The following is a 15,744-nucleotide window of genomic DNA, read 5'->3' on the forward strand; positions in this document are numbered from 1 at the left end:
AAAAGAAATTGCATGGGATTTAACAAATGAAATCCTACTCTAAGTTCGAAGCTCTGAATCCCTGCACATTATGAAACAACAAAACCAGTGAAGCATGTGGGAGAAGAAATGTAATTCAAAGCAATATTACAACACAGCTCCCCCTTAATTCTACAACACAACTCCCCCTTAATAATACAACACAATCTCCCCTTTTTTATCATATAATTTCACACAATCATCTCTCCCCCTTTTTGTCAGGAAATCCAAAGGGCAAGGAAAGAGCATAAGTGAGCATATATAATAGCAAAAATAAGAGGAAAAAATCAATTTGCAATCCCAACATAGAAAGGCATAGAGATTAACTAATGAAGCATGTAAGGGGCTTTATCTTGTCGAGTGACAACGAGCAATAGCCTCACCGATTCCAGATGTGCAATGGGTGCAAAAGTCTCATCTTTTATAGCCAAGATCCATTAATCACCTACAAGAACAACATACACAATTAGGTTCAATCATATAAACAATATATGATACTTACCTCTTTGGTTGCATGTCTTATGCACTTCATTGTGTCATACATGTTGCTGTGCCATAGCTTTGCAACGGACAGGATTTATAATGACACTGCAATCCTCAGATTCAGTTTATCATGTGTTCATCTTAGTAACATGAAGCTGAGCCTAGCTGCACAACTAAACAAGAAGCATAAAACGACACTATATTTGAAAAAATATATTTTTATATATATATATATATATATATATATATATTCAATTTTTTATTTTATTTTTATAAATAAAAGATAATGCTACAAACAAAACTAAACAATAAAAAAGAACATAAACAACGCTTAGAAAAGATAACGACACCACAAAGACATCAATCAAAACATATAGAATCACCAACTACTATGCTTAATAAGAACCCAAGACTCCTCCTTCTTTCATGCCAAAAAAAATCAAGAGTACATGTGAATGTAAGATGGTTTACTGTCTTAAACCACTGAAGTGATCTTATAATTGAATAAGGTTTCCTAAGAACTCATTGTTTATCAAAAAGTCTATTCCTATCAGATATGGCAGCCTAATATAAGTGTTCTAGATATACTCACAGGCTTAAGGATTCCTACTTTGATAAGGATTAAGATTACCTAATCCTATAATCATTAAGGTTATCTCTAGGAGTTTCTTGATGGGTAAAACTCCTAGAGACATGCATATAAATAGGAGGCTCCTTCTAGAGCCGAGACACGCACAAAATAAGCATACAGATATTCACCCCATTGGAATTACTGCTGGAAGAAGTTCTCGGGTTCTAGGAGAAAGGCTCTGATTTCTGAAGTTCAGTTCGTTCTTCATCTTGTTCATCATGTCTATAACAGGTTAGTTAGTGTATTGCATGTTATTTCTATTTAGACTTACATGTGGTATCAGAGCTTTAGTTATATCGTGTTTTACCTAACCAATCTGAAACAGGAAATCTATGAAATTTTAAACTGAAAGCTGCAAGTTATACAGACAAGAACATGATAACAGCATAAAGAATTGACTTTATCATGTTCTTGACAGTTTTTTTTATCAAGTTTGCAGTTGCCATGGGATAATTGAGCAAGCTAAAGCAGCTCAATCATTCCATGATAACTGCATTCAAAGCCATTGATCCAAATTGGCATCATAGTTCAGAACATATTGAAAGGCTCTCCGTCCAAAGATGTGAGCAGTTTGATATAGCTTTGACTATGATGGATCAACATGGAATATGCACAGTTATAAAATAGCAGAAGTTCTCCTCTATCCAAAGATGTGGACAACTTTTTTTTTAAGGAATTATATAACTGTTTGTATTTCAGTATGTTTAAGCTAAAGTTTTTGGGGAAATTATTTAAGATATTAATGTTTTAAAACTTGGAGAGTCAATCACAATTCAATCCAGACCCTCATTGGCTCCAACTACAAGAAATGTAGAGAAGATCTTGAGATAGCTCTTGGCTTATTGGACTATGAAATGGTTCTAACTAAGGAAGCACCAGCCACACCAGCAGCTGATGCATCTGTCGAAACTAGGACCAAGTTTGCAAAATGGACTAAGGCTAACAAAAAGGCAATCTTAATCATGAGGAGATCAATTTCAGAGGATGTAAAGGGCAGCATCACAGAGTCTGAAAATGCAAAGGCATTTATTGAGGCAATAGCAAAGAATTTCCAAGGCTCCAAAAAGGCTGAGATAGGTACACTAATGAGCAAACTCACAGATTTGAAGTATAATGGAGAAGGATGCATAAGGACTCACATTCTGAACATGGTCGAAATTGGAAACAAACTGAAAGCTCTGCAAGTTACAGTAGATGAAGCCATGATGGTGCACTTTGCTCTTAACTCCCTACCTAGCATTTATAGGCATTTGAAAACTACTTACATTGCTCAAAAGGAAACATGGACAGTGGCTAATCTAATAGGAAAATGTGTGCAGGAAGAGCAAAGCATTAGAAATGATAATGCGAAGAAACATGTGAATCTGGTGCAGGATTTAAAAGGCAAGCCAAAGGAAGGATATAAATCCAAATATGCAGACAAGAAGCTGAAAAAGGATGAAATTGCCAAAGGGACAGGTCCAGAAGGTCTGAAATGTTTTTTCTGCAAAAAGTTTGGTCACATGAAGAGAGATTGTAGAAGGTACAAACGTTGGTTGGACAAGCAAAAGGCTAAAGGTAAGAAAAACTCAATTTATGTGGTTTATGAATCAAATTCACTTGAAATTTTATCCAATACATGGTGGTTAGACAGTGGTGCAACAATTCATGTAACAAATTCCTTGCAGGGGTTCAAAACAAAGAGAGTGCCAAACAAGGATGACTTGAAGGTGTTCATGGGAAATGGAGAAAGAGTTAAAGTAGATTTTATTGGTTTAGTTAATCTAGAGTTGCAATTTGGTTTTTGTTTGGAATTAGTTGATGTTGTTTATGTTCCTACTATGACAAGGAATCTTTGATCAGTTAGTAGGCTTGTAAAATCAAACTTGCAGTTTGAGTTTGATGATTTTGGTTTCTCCATTTCAAGAAATAAAAGAGTTGTTGGTAATGGCATGATTGTTGATGGAATGTTTCGTTTGAATTGCAAACTACCAAAACAAGGCACTGAAATGTTAAATGTAATAAGCACAAAACATTTAAGCAATTCAAAATCATATACTCTTTGGCACAAGAGACTAGGACATATCTCAAAAGAAAGGATGTTGCTTAATCCATGTTGCCACCACTTGTCCACTATGAAAGGGATAAAACATGTATTGAATGTGCAAAAGGGAAGACGACAAACCTCAGAAAGAAAGGAGCTGTAAGAAGTGAAAAATTACTTGAGTTGATACACACTGATATTTGTGGCCCTTTTCCAGTCAACACTCATGATGGCTACATATATTTTATAACCTTTACTGATGATTTTTCCAGATATGGTTATGTGTATCTAATAGCAGAAAAATCGAAGGCATTGGACATGTTTAAAATTTACAAAGCAGAGGTTGAGAACCAACTAGATTCGAAAATAAAGGTAGTGAGGTCTGATAGAGGTGGAGAGGAAGAAATCCAGGACCTTTTGCCATTTTCTTGCAACAAGAAGGTATTGTGGCACAGTATACAAATCCTGGAACACCACAGCAAAATGGTGTTTCAGAGAGAAGAAACAGATCCTTGATAGAGATGGTGAGAAGCATGATGTGTTGCTTTGCACTACTAAATTTCTTATGGGGAGAAGCTTTGAAGACAGCAAATTACTTGCTTAATAGAACACCTACTAAAAGTGTTGACAGAACCCCCTTTGAAATATGATGCAATAGAAAACCAAGTTTCAATCACTTGAGAACTTGGCGATGTAGAGCAGAAGCAAAAATATACAATCCAATGCAAAAGAAGCTTGACTCAAAGACAGTTAGTTGTTATTTGTGGGATATCCAGACAAGACAAAAGGCTACAGATTTTATTGTCCTAATCACAACACCAGATTTGTAGAGACACAAAGGGCTGTTTTCATTGAAGAAGAGAAGGAAGAAATAGATACAGCAGATTTTGAGTTTGAAGAAATTATAGAAAGCAAAGAAACTGCAGCAGCTGGAAATAAAGAAAAGGCAGTGACTATCTTGACTTTTGACAACTTGAATAAAGAGATCTCACCTGCACATGAAGACTTAAACAATCATCAAAATCTAGAAGATGAAACACAACAAAATGCAGAAGTTGAAATGTAGTTAAATCTGCCAGAACAACCTCAGACCATGAAATTAAGGAGATCCCAAAGAACTAGAGGACCAGCTCTACCAAATGACTATTTTGTCTATTTGCAAGAATCTGAGTTTGACATCAACACCATAGAAGATCCTGCCACTTATAAACAAGCTATGGAAAGTGAGGAAAATCAACATTTGGTTTGCAGCCATGGAGTCTAAACTTGAATCGATGAGCAAGAATGGTGTATGGGTTTTAGTTGAATTACCATCAAGTTCTAAACCTATTGGCTGCAAGTGGGTCTACAAAACCAAGAGGAATGCACAAGGGAAAATAGACAGATACAAAGCCAGATTAGTGGAAAAAGGGTTCACACAACAAGAAGGAGTGGATTATAATGAAACCTTTTCCCCTGTGTCAACAAAAGACTCATTCAGAGTCATCATGGCTTTGGTTGCACATTTTGATCTACACTTGCATCAAATGGATGTCAAGACAGCTTTTCTAAATGGAAATCTAGTTGAAGAGATTTACATGAAACAACCAGATGGTTTCGTCTTAAAAGGGGGAGAGAATTTAGTATGCAGACTGCAGAAATCAATTCATGGTTTAAAACAGGCTTCAAGACAGTGGTATCTAAAATTTGATGAGGTGATAAAATCTCAAGGTTTCATAGACAATCCAGTGGATGAATGCATATACATGAGGTTCAATGGAAAGGACTTTATCATTCTACTCTTATATGTAGACGACATCCTCTTAGCAAGCAGTAATTTGTCTTTGTTACATGATACCAAGAGAATGTTGTCTACTCATTTTGATATAAGTGATCTGGGAGAAGCCAACTATGTACTGGGAATAGAAATCAGCAGAGATAGAGACAGAAAGTTGATAGGTTTGTCTCAGAAGGCTTATATTGAGAAGATACTTAAGAGATTTAATATGGAAAATTGCACAGGCTGTGATGTTCCATTCTCAAAGGGTGACAAGCTTAGCACTGAGCAGTCTCCCAAGACTAAACAAGAAAGGATAGAGATGCAGGACAAGCCTTATGCCTCATTGGTAGGAAGTCTCATGTATGCTCAAGTTCGTACTCGACCTGACCTTGCATTTTGTATAAGTGTTCTTGGCAGATTTCAGTCCAATCCAGGCCAGGCACATTGGGTTGCAGGGAAAAAGGTGTTAAGGTACCTACAGAGGACTAAGGAGTATAAACTGGATTATAGAAGAGTTGAAGAACTAAAGCTTGAAGGTTATGCAGATGCTGACTTTGCAAGCTGCTTGGATACTCAGAAATGCACATCAGGTGTTGTTTTTATTTTTGCAAGCGGTGCAGTCGCATGGAAGAGTGTAAAACAACAATATGTGTCAACCTCTACAACGCAAGCTGAGTTCTTAGCAGTTTATGAAGCCACTTCCATGGCAATATGGCTCAAGAATTTTATGTCAATGCTAAATATAGTGGAGTCAATACAGAAACCTATTCAATTGTGGAATGATAACAGTGCAGCAGTATACTTTGCAAATGGGAATAAAAGGTCATCTGGTACGAGGCATCTACATTTAAAGTTCTTATCAGCAAAGGAGAAGATTTGAGATGGTGAGACTGCTTTAAGTCATATAGGAACATAATTGATGATAGCATATCCCTTAAACAAAGGCTTGCCTAATCATGTTTTTCATAGGGCACATTGCAAGTATGGGGGTGTTGATAAGTTTTGATGCTTAAAGTCAGTGGGAGTTAGTGGGAGTTAAATTGATTAAAGTTTTGTTTTGTTTTTGTTAACTAGTTTATCTAGACAATTTTGATTCAGTTATGTTAAAAGTTTTGAAGTTTTCTATTACTTGCATATACTGTTTCATTAAATGACAAATAGATTAAGGCCAAACTGTAACTGTGCTAGCAATTGTTCACAGTTTGAATCTATGAATGAGTCATTGATTGATTTTGTTTTTAAAGACCTTGGAAGTCATTAAGGGTGAGCTAAACCAGTTATGATTTATCACACTCGACAGTATAATCATAACTGTTTTCAATCTTAATCCAGTTGGGAGCCTTATGTGTTTTTGCTAGTTCATATGTGTGGTTGTAAAAGTTTTAGATGTTATATATCTAAGGAGCTTCGACAGTCCCTTGTGAACTATCAATCATGACAGTGGCTTGTTAAAGGAATAAAAGATAGGAATGGAGTTTCACATGGCCATTAAGTGATGACAATGAGCTTCGATCGATTATTTGATCAAGTGGGAGAATGTAAGATGGTTTACCGTCTTAAACCACTTAAGTGATCTTCTAATCGAATAAGGTTTCCTAAGAACTCATTGTTTATCAGAAAGTCTATTCCTATCAGATATGGTAGCCTAATTAAGTGTTCGAGATATACTCACAGGCTTAAGGATTCCTACTTTGATAAGGATTACGATTACCTAATCCTATAAGCATTAAGGTTATCTCTAGGAGTTTCTTGATAGGTAAAACTCCTAGAGACATGCGTATAAATAGGAGGCTCCTTCTAGAGCCGAGACACACACAAAATAAGCATACAGATATTCACCCCATTGGAATTACTGCTGGAAGAAGTTCTCGGGTTCTAGGAGAAAGTCTCTGATTTCTGAAGTTCAGTTCGTTCTTCATCTTGTTCATCATGTCTGAAACAGGTTAGTTAGTGTATTGCATGTTATATCTATTTAGACTTACAGCGAACACTAAGCATAAGGATAGACAAGCAAGGAAAGCCAAAAAGGGGGAGATTGTTGTTGCATTCCTAAAAGGACACAAATTAATGTGCAAACAACCAATTAAAAATACCCGCAAGTGCACGAATCTAATGAAGTATAGATTATGTAAGTACGGGGTCGATCCCACGAAGAACTTGTCGGTTTCCTATAAGTTCTAATTTGAGTACGTAAAGAACACTAATTTTACACAACACACAAACACAATACAAATTGGAAACTAAAAATGAAGTAAGGAAGATAAAAGAAATGAAACAACACAAGAAAATAAAGAAAAACACAAACAGCACTTTCTATCACCCGTTTATCACCATTTGGACAGATTCGTTTCTCTGTTTTTCAGTTTCGACCTCTGTCCAGTTTTTGACCTATAACTTTCCAACCGTTTATCCAAAATTCACGTTCTTTATACGGTTGGAATCAGCACAGAAAATGCAAGAACACGACGCGGACCAAAAGTCCAAAACAATTACGAAACAAACAAAATTCAGTGACAAAGACACAAAACGTGTCAAACACGCAACTCACACACACATTGGGGGGGTTTTTTGATTTGGTTCAAGTGACCTATTTCTATTGCATGAAAGTAAATGGACTTTGAATTTAAATGTGAATGGCAGAGATGAATTATCAAAATGTGAAATTAAAATGTAACAAACACTAGGGTTTCGGAATCCACCCTAAACAATTCTACCCATGTTCATGGATACTCAAGTGATGAACTCTAAATGTATTGATGAAGATGTTCGCAATCAAGACCATGGGTCGTGGCTCAAGACGCATTGATTCTCTCTAATATACGTAAAGTGCATGGTTCGTGCTACAATACTTGTGCCCTCCTCATAACCGAACCTAGGTATGGTTCGTACTTCGATTCGATTGCAAGGAAAACCCATTAAGTTCAAAGAGAATATGAACATCACAAGAACCCTAATAGCATGGTGTTTACATTAGGTATTCAAGAAACCAATTCACATGGATGGTTCTTACTCCATCCATCTATTGCTTAGGAAAACATGAAGATACACATAATCCCAACAACCTCAAGAAGCATGCTTTCAAAGGTAATCAATCAAGGAAAACACACATCAAGGATAGATTAATTTGGTGAATTGGAATTCATCAATTGTTGTCAAGAAACCAATTCACATGATGCTCACTTAAACAAGTTCAATCATTTGTTGCTAATTAGAAATTGTGTTCTTGGTTATCTTACACAACTTCTCAACTTTAGCTACATGCATACAACCTAAGGTGATTAAGCAAAGGAAGCAAACACATATCATAAAATTCAATTAGTGAATGGGGTTCATCAACAACATCTAGAAATTCATACACTCAAGCATCAAAACAATAAGGTAATCATGTTTAGGGCTTCAACCTAAGCCCTAGCTATGGAGTTTAGTTCCTCATAATCATTTCAAACACAAATTCAAAATGAAATTAGAAAGAGTTTACAGATTTTCAGAAAATGATGAAAGCTTCAAGATCATCAATGGTGGAAGTCTTCTTCTCCACTTTTCTTGACTGCACCTTGTCTTTCTCCTAGCTCCAAGCTCCAAAATCTGCTCTCAATTGTGTAGAATGGTGGAATACCCTCTCTCCCGTTGCAAAAACTCCCCCAAATCTGATTGCAATCCCTTTTGACTTCTCTCTCTCCTCCTTTCCAGCTTTTCTTTTAGTATAAAACTTATTCTTTCTCTAAAGCTATTGCCCATTGTCCCCTTGCAAATGATGAAACCTTGTTTTAAGGTATAATCCAAGGCTCCAATTGACTCAGGAAATGCCACTCAAATGCAATCCATTGTTACCAAAAGGTGTGGTAACAAGTAGAAATAAAATGCTATTAAGTGGGGGTGAAAACTGGGCCAAAACAAACATCCAGAGCCAGCGTCAATTGTCCGATCAGCTGGATAGGCTACACTTGCCCAATGGAGCTCAAATTTGGATATGTTGTAGTTAACATCCATTGGAACAAGTCTTATGAAGATCATCACCTCATCCAAGGACCGGAACATGCTGATCCAAGGCCACGAAGTTGACCTACGAAAATGAACAAAAACAGAATTTATATCAAATAATGCACTTTTAGCTCATTTTCATACAAACCAAGGTAAAACCTATTAAAACACAAAAAAGAAGTAAAAAGCTATAAAATGTCAAGAACTAACTCAAAATAGTGGGTGAATAACATGAAAAATCATGTGTAAAAATGAACCGAACAAACTTCCCAAACTTATCTTTTGCTAGTCCTCGAGCAAAACAGAAATTAAAACAAGACTCGAAACAAAACTTTCCGAACACTTTCTAAGGAGAGAGCAACTCATGCAAACGACTCAAAAGTTTTCACAAGAAAAACTCAGTTTACACATTATTCACAAGGCGGCAAAATTCATAACACAACATGCTCAAGTGTAGTAGTGTGATGGCCAAATGGAACTCATTCTCCAATTTCAGTTTTCACACAACTTCAAAAATCATACCAAGCACAAATGTAACTTCAAATCTCACCAAAGTTGTCCTCTCACAAATGAATCACTCGGAAGAGGGTTACAATGCATCACTCAATAATAAATATGAGAATAGAGTTAAACCATACGGGACTTAACTCAAAATTAGCAAGATGAAAAACATGCATGAATATGATCTCAAGAAGGATGCTAAACACTTAAAAGCTGAAAAATGTGTGCAAATCAACCACATGACATTTAGGATCAATTTAGGTCTTTATTATAGGTTGTAATGGGGCTAAGGGTGTAAGGTGAGTAAGAAATGAAGGATATGGATACAACAAAGTCCAAGGAACTCACAATGTAAGAGCATATAATCGTTGACTAAAAGACTTTGAAACATCACGCTTGAGATTTTCACTCAGTTTTTGGTGATCAAATAGACCACAAAGCCTTATACCTCCACTAATTATGATTCACACTCCTTCCTTCCATTTGAACAACCAAGAAACATGGAATTGAAATTGAAACCATTGCCACTTAACCACGACTTTTCTCTTTTCTTTCACCCTTTGAGTGAAGTACTTTTTTTTTTTTTTTTTTTTTTTTTAAAGAATGTAATAACCCTTCCCAAACTTAGCATGAAAAACACATCTAAATTAAAGCTCACGAGTTCCTTAGAAAGGTGAATTCTTGTTTTTCAGGCTAAGGCTAGAAGTAATAATTGGTTACTTGAAAGAAAAGGCATACATATAGGCTCAAGGTGGTTAACAATGGAAAATCATGCTTAAGCATGCATAGGGTTAGCTTGAAAGGCACAAACGGTCCAAAGAGGGCCTTAATATCATTTCTCAAATGTCATGTAATCAAATTGCACAAGAATGAGTAACTTTTAAGTGCTCAACCAAATCAATGAATAATGAGATCAGACAACAACTCAGATGACAAGAAAAGTAAGAATATGTGTATAACACTCATGAATTGAAGCACAAGGCTCAAAGCTCACATTATATGGTTATACAAGTCTAATTCATGCTTGATACAATTCTTTGGATCATGCAAGTCCCTCAACTGGAGAATTATGAAACAAATGGCAAGTGCATAGAGGGTTTCAAACATATCATGCTAGAACGATGCCATTTAGTGAATAACAAATTATTATTATTATTATTATTTTTTTTATTTTAACATCTTCAATCAAGTCATGTAAACATTCATCACAATCTCATCATATATGTCCGGAAAGTGACTTGAAAACAAAAAAGACTCAAAACTGAAAAGAAAACAGAACAAATTAAAGCAAAAATTTAAGCGAAACGAAAAAGACTTGCTATCCCTTCCCAAACTTAGAAATAAACATTGTCCTCAATGTTAAAGAATTCAGGCATTAACAACGTTATAACAAGAAATAAAGGGAAAGAGCAAGTAAATACAAAAACAAAAAAGAAAAACAACTACAACACGGTTGCAAAACAAAACAAAACAAAACAACACCAAACAAAACCAAACAGTAAGCCCTAACAACAATCTTACACATGCAGAAATCCAGCCCAATGAAATGCACAAACCAAATGAAAGCCCAACCCAAACGAAAGCCCAAAAGCGAAGAAAGTAAATAAAAAAATAATAAAAAAAATAAAAAACAGAGAAACCAAGTCAGAAGCACAAAGAGCGAGGACTCAGTAAAATAGAAAAAAGTGGGCCCTGAAGTCTCGGCACCTGTGAGTCACGGGAAACAAAGTGAGAGACGTGTCGACAAGCAGCGGTCTCTCTCTCGGTCCCAAGCCAGAATTATTGGCTTCATAGGAAGGTGTGACGACTTTTGTTTCTCAAAAGTGCTGAAAGGCAGAACTGTAATTAAAGGGGTTGGGGACCAGGTGAGGTGACCTAAGGGGATAGGCCGTAAGGGCCGCGCAAAACGCAGAAGCGCCGTGTCTAGGGTTACGTAGAAACTAACTCTATAAAAGAAGAAGAGAAAGAGTTGGGGAAAAACACACAAACGCAGAAACACACAACAGAGAAAAGAAAGAACAAAAGAAAAGAAAGTTCAAATGGCTTCTTCCTACCCATTCTCGCTGGATCTCAACCTAGCTCCACCGACTCAGACTCGGGGCCAAGCAGTGGCACCAGTGTGGATGCCCTACTTTGCCTCTGCACGGGGGCACGTGACAGTGAATGACTCGATACTGCTGGACAACGATGTTGCCCTTGGAGTTGCTAGAAATCTAGTAACTCCCAAGGATATACGGGTGCTGGGATCAAGGGATGACAACCGAGTCGTGAGCGATGCTCTGGCACTAAGCGTGCAAAGCACCGCAACAGTCGCAAGTGTGGGTCATCGCCTACTTGCGAAGTCCCATGAAGTGGAGGTGCTAAGAGGTCAGTTGGCGGCGGAGCGAAGTATGGTGGAAGAGTGCCAGAGTATTATTAAAAGTTTAAAAAGGGAAAGGGCAAGGATAGTGGAGGTGAATCGACACCAGCTAGAGGCGTTGCGGGAAGAGAACCAAAATCTCTCAAAGATGGTAAATGTTTACGCCCATGACATGAGAAAGCAGCTGGAGGACCTGGACCAACCGGGTAAACGCAAGAAAACCGATCGCGAGAGTAGGTATGCTCAAGCTAAGAGTGCGATCTTTGGGAGCTCGAGTGATGAGCCCCAAGAGGCTGTGCGTGAAGCCCCGGAAGAGGATAGCCATAGGGCTAAACTCAAAGGTCCAATGGCCGAGACACCGAGCACTGTGAAAGAATAATTTCTAATGTATTAGTGGTGTGCCTGGTTGTCTTTGCCCTTTCCGTGTATTTGTTTGTTGTTGTTGTTTTTTTGTTTTTTTGTTTTTTTTTTTTTTCAGAAATAAAAGAAAATGAAGTTGCAAAAGAAAAAGAAGCACACTTCCCAAACAAAACAAAGACGACAGCCGAAAGGAAAAACACACTTCCCTAACTAAAATAAGACAAAGGTGATAGCCGAAAGGGAAAGGCAAAAACACAAAACACTAGAAAAACACGGAAAAAAGAAAAGTAAAGTGAAAGTTAATGTGCTCCCCCTTGAAGCGATTAGGTCGAGCATGCCCGGGAAATCCGAAATGGCGTTGGCTCTCCCTCTCATCTGCATATGTCTATTTAAGCCATGCCTCTGCAAGCGGAAGAGTACCCTGCAATTCTTTCTGCAAACTCAAGGAAAACCATCAAAAACATCCAAAAACAAAACAATGGCATCCACATGTACTCACCTTGATGATCTCAACCTTGAGCTGTCACTAGCACCACCAAATTCCCAGATAAGGGCTCCTTCAAACCCTATCTTCCCAAACTCCTCATACCACCATGGCTCGGCCTCAAACTTCTCTGAGGTGGTGCCGCGAAGGGCAGTAATGCCGGAGGGCATGACTGTCAGCAGACTGACAGTTGCAGATCACCTGCATGTGGCGCAGAGGTCTGACCAGATGGCAGTGGACGAGTCCCACAATCTAACCGTGCTCAACGCGGTCTCGGCCACAAATTTGGGCATGCGCCTACTGGCGAGAACACGAGAGTGCGGGGCACTGAGTGAGGAGGTGGCGGCCCTGAAAGCTCTGGTGGCGGACCTGCAGAAGCGGCTCTACAGTGCCAGCCAGCATGTAGAGATGCTGCAAAAGAGGAATGAAGATCATGTAGAGCTTTTGCAGGTTCTACAAGCAAGAACAGACAGAGGCAATTAGCAGAAGCCTCAGGTGGTGCAAAATGCAACAATGAACATGTGATTGAGAAATTTATGTTTTTTTTTTTTTTTTTTTTTTTTTTTTCAAGTTTGTGTTTGGAATCACATGTATGGAATGAAATAAACATTTGAGCCAAAGTTCAGTGTGTGCAATCATGAAGCAATTTACTTCCCAAACTTAACAACAAAATAGAAACACAAACAAGTAAAGGAAAGTAAAAGTAAGAAAAACAAAGAGAAACAACAAGAAAATCGAAATTACCTTGGTTGGAGATTAAAATCCTAACTCAAAAGGAAAATAAATAAATAAAGTAAAATAAAAGTAAGTTTGAGTCTAGAGAAACTCCACTTTGAAGCGATTAGGACGACAACAAACTTCTTCTATTCACCTTGGGTTGCCTCCCAAGAAGCGCTAAGTTTAAAGTCTTTTGCCGGACTTCCAACATACTTGGGTCACTTGGGGGGTTTTGGCTCAATCGCCTCCTTGTGCCGAACATGAAGTTTCTTCAAATCCCTTTGCCATCTAATCAACCCATTTCGTATTCTTTTCTTTTTATGCACATGAGTAGGTTTCAAAAGCAATTTTAAGCGCTCTTCAATACGTGGATTAGATGGAGGAGGCACAAATTTAGGGTCGGGTGGCCTTCTCATTTGAGTAGAAGGAGTGACATTGAACATATGATTGGTGCTTGGAACATGGATGTTCAGCTTGTCTTCCTTTAGTACTTCAAAAACAGAATATGGCATTAGATTAATTGAAGCACCGAAATCAATTAAAGGTTCCTCAAATAATTTATCACCAACTATACAAGGAATTGTGAAACTTCCTGGATCTTGCAAATTGGGAGGAAGCTTCCTTTGCAAAACAGCAGAAACCTCTTCCGTTAATGCAACAGTTTCGCATTCCTTGAGCTTGTTTGCATCCAAGGAAGGAATATTGACTTGCACTTGCTTGAAAGTTTCCAATATGTCCTTGGCATGTTGATTTTTCCTAGAACTCATCAACCTGTGAGGAAAAGGAGCATGTAAGATATCTTCATCAGTAGGTTCACGACTTACCTTCTCCTTTCTTGCCCTTCTTGCAAGTTCATGCTTTGGGATCCACTCAGGTGAAGATGCTGCTTGTTTATCTTCCCCCTTGTTGATTTCATCATTTTCCTTAGGCCCAATCACTTGCTCAACCTGCATTTCATCAACATTGTGAATCAAATTTTTAGAACCATCAATTTCACCAATTACCTTACCAGTTCTCAAGGTAACTGCTTGAACATGCTCACGCCCATTTTGTATCACTGTTTGGCTAGACATTATCCTAGCTTCCCTTTGACTCAAAGATGTGACAATTTGCCCCACTTGATTTTCTAGATTGGCAATGGCCTTAACCATTTTCTGCATGTGGGTATCATTCCTCTGCATATGGGTGTCATTCCTCTGCATGATGAAACTATCTGTGTGTCTAACCATTGAAGCAACAATTTCTTCCAAAGTTGGTCCTTGAGGTGGTTGGTGAGATTGACTAAGTGGTGGTGGATTATAATATTGGGGTTGACCATAAGGTGGACAAGTATTATGTTGGCCTTGATATGGTTGATATGACCCTTGTTGAAAATTTGGATTGTCGGTCCACCAGAAGTTTGAATTATTTCTCCACTCCGAATTGTATGTTTGTCGGAAATATTCATTCATAGGCAATTCATTATGAAATGAGCCAAAAACATTTGCTTCTTCCATCACAAATTTATTGGAGTATTCTTACATAGTAAGTTCCACAATTTCAGTTGCGGCTGCCATTGGAGATGGTGGAGGTGACTCCTCGGATGTTCCTGTAAGAAAAAGAAACAAAAATAAATCAAGATAAAATGAAACAACAATCAATAAACAAAAATAAAACTAAGTACTCTAAACATACTCAAACAAAACAAATAAGCAACCGTGCCAGTTCCCCGGCAACGGCGCCAAAAATTGTTGCATTCCTAAAAGGACACAAATTAATGTGCAAACAACCAATTAAAAATACCCGCAAGTGCACGAATCTAATGAAGTATAGATTATGTAAGTACGGGGTCGATCCCACGAAGAACTTGTCGGTTTCCTATAAGTTCTAATTTGAGTACGTAAAGAACACTAATTTTACACAACACACAAACACAATACAAATTGGAAACTAAAAATGAAGTAAGGAAGATAAAAGAAATGAAACAACACAAGAAAATAAAGAAAAACACAAACAGCACTTTCTATCACCCGTTTATCACCATTTGGACAGATTCGTTTCTCTGTTTTTCAGTTTCGACCTCTGTCCAGTTTTTGACCTATAACTTTCCAACCGTTTATCCAAAATTCACGTTCTTTATACGGTTGGAATCAGCACAGAAAATGCAAGAACACAACGCGGACCAAAAGTCCAAAACAATTACGAAACAAACAAAATTCAGTGACAAAGACACAAAACGTGTCAAACACGCAACTCACACACACATTGGGGGGGTTTTTTGATTTGGTTCAAGTGACCTATTTCTATTGCATGAAAGTAAATGGACTTTGAATTTAAATGTGAATGGCAGAGATGAATTATCAAAATGTGAAATTAAAATGTAACAAACACTAGGGTTTCGGAATCCACCCTAAACAATTCTACCCATGTTCATGGATACTCAAGTGAT

Source organism: Prunus avium, chromosome 8, assembly GCF_965620075.1.
Source record: "Prunus avium chromosome 8, drPruAviu1.hap1.1, whole genome shotgun sequence".
Taxonomy (NCBI): domain Eukaryota; kingdom Viridiplantae; phylum Streptophyta; class Magnoliopsida; order Rosales; family Rosaceae; genus Prunus; species Prunus avium.